A 1,509-nucleotide genomic window follows, 5' to 3' on the forward strand; every position below is an offset into this window, starting at 1 on the left:
ATTTCTCTCCCTTTCTCTCTCTCTCTCTCTCTCTCTCTCTCTCTCTCTCTCTCTCTCTCTCTCTCTCCACCTCTTTCTCCACCTCCCTCTCCCCCTATCTAAGCGTGAATGTTGTACCGCTACCGACCTTGCGACAAAGGCATGCATCGCACAGCAACGAAGACCAAATAAACAACAAAACCTCCCCTCGTGTTTTGACTTCCTGTTTCTCCGAGGCCGCGCGCGGGAGAAACACGCGGGGGACTTCTCCCTATGCGGAGCAACGACCCACCTCCCCCTCTCTCTCTCTCCCTCTCTCCCTCTCTCTCTCTTTCTCTCCCTCTTTCTCCCTCTCTCTCTCCCGTCACTAGACGTACTGAGGGGGCCCTTTGCTAATCTTTAACGCTTATAATAAATGCCGTATTTCCCGCGAGAGAAAAAAATCGCTCTCTCTCTCTCTCTCTCTACAGCCCCCGTCGTTTTCGCACACGTGTACCGCAGCGGAACTCCCGCTCCATATTTCCCTCCTACAGGAGCAACAACAAGCTGTAAGGTGAAAGGTCGTCGGCGTTAGATAAAGTGCAGCTCAATGAGTTCTGCCGCCAACGACGATTCATTGATTGTTTTTCTCGTGACACGATGTTCCGCTAACGAGTTCAACTCTCTGAGAGTTTATTTGCATTCCAGCATCCGCCTCCTCTGCTGCCGCCGCCGCCGCCGCCGCCGCCACCGCCGACACCGCCGATATACCGCCGTTGCCGCATCCGTGCACATGTAGATTCCTGCGTACGAAGGGCGCGTGTAGATTTCTCCGTACGGTGGTAGCATCACACACATACACAGACACACCCCAGCTGGATAACGTCAGACAACCATGGCGGAGACGGTCGCAGGAGCAGGCATGCTGCTGCTGCTGCTACTCTCTCTCCTTCTCATCACCAACGCGTCGGCCCCGAAAGGAAGCTTAGACGTCGCCCCGCTCGACCTCGGTGCTTCCGTCGGCGACGACGCAGACGACGACGTCGCAGCGACGGCGGGCTGTAGGTGTGCGAATGAGATTAGGAGTCAGACGGAAGAGTTACGAATCGCCGTCGAAGCAGCCGTGAATAAATCCATGCAGCAGCTGGCGACGACGTTGCTCGCTGACGTCGCGTCGCGCATCGAAGACAGCCGACAGACGCTTGAAGCCGACGTCGAGAAGGTCGGCCACCAGGTGGCGACCGTCGACGGGAAGCTGGAAGCTCTTGAGGAAGATGCTCAGGCGACGCGCGCGAGACTGGAAGTCCTGCAGCGCACCCTGACGGCGAACGCGTCCGAGATTCGCGCCGAGTTGGACACGGTGCGCGCGACGACGGCGATGACGTACGAGAGCGTCGTCGGCGCTCGCGTCGCTGCCGACGACGCTCACGCGAACTTCAGCGAGAGCGGAACTCGAACGACGAGCCTGCTGACAGAAGTACATGCCTACATTGTCAGCCAAGACTACGTTATCTTAAAAGTACAGGAGGCGACCGACGCACTACCGTCCTA

Source organism: Priapulus caudatus, unplaced genomic scaffold (genome assembly GCF_000485595.1).
Source record: "Priapulus caudatus unplaced genomic scaffold, Priapulus_caudatus-5.0.1 Scaffold1964, whole genome shotgun sequence".
NCBI classification, from domain to species: Eukaryota; Metazoa; Priapulida; class Priapulimorpha; order Priapulimorphida; family Priapulidae; genus Priapulus; species Priapulus caudatus.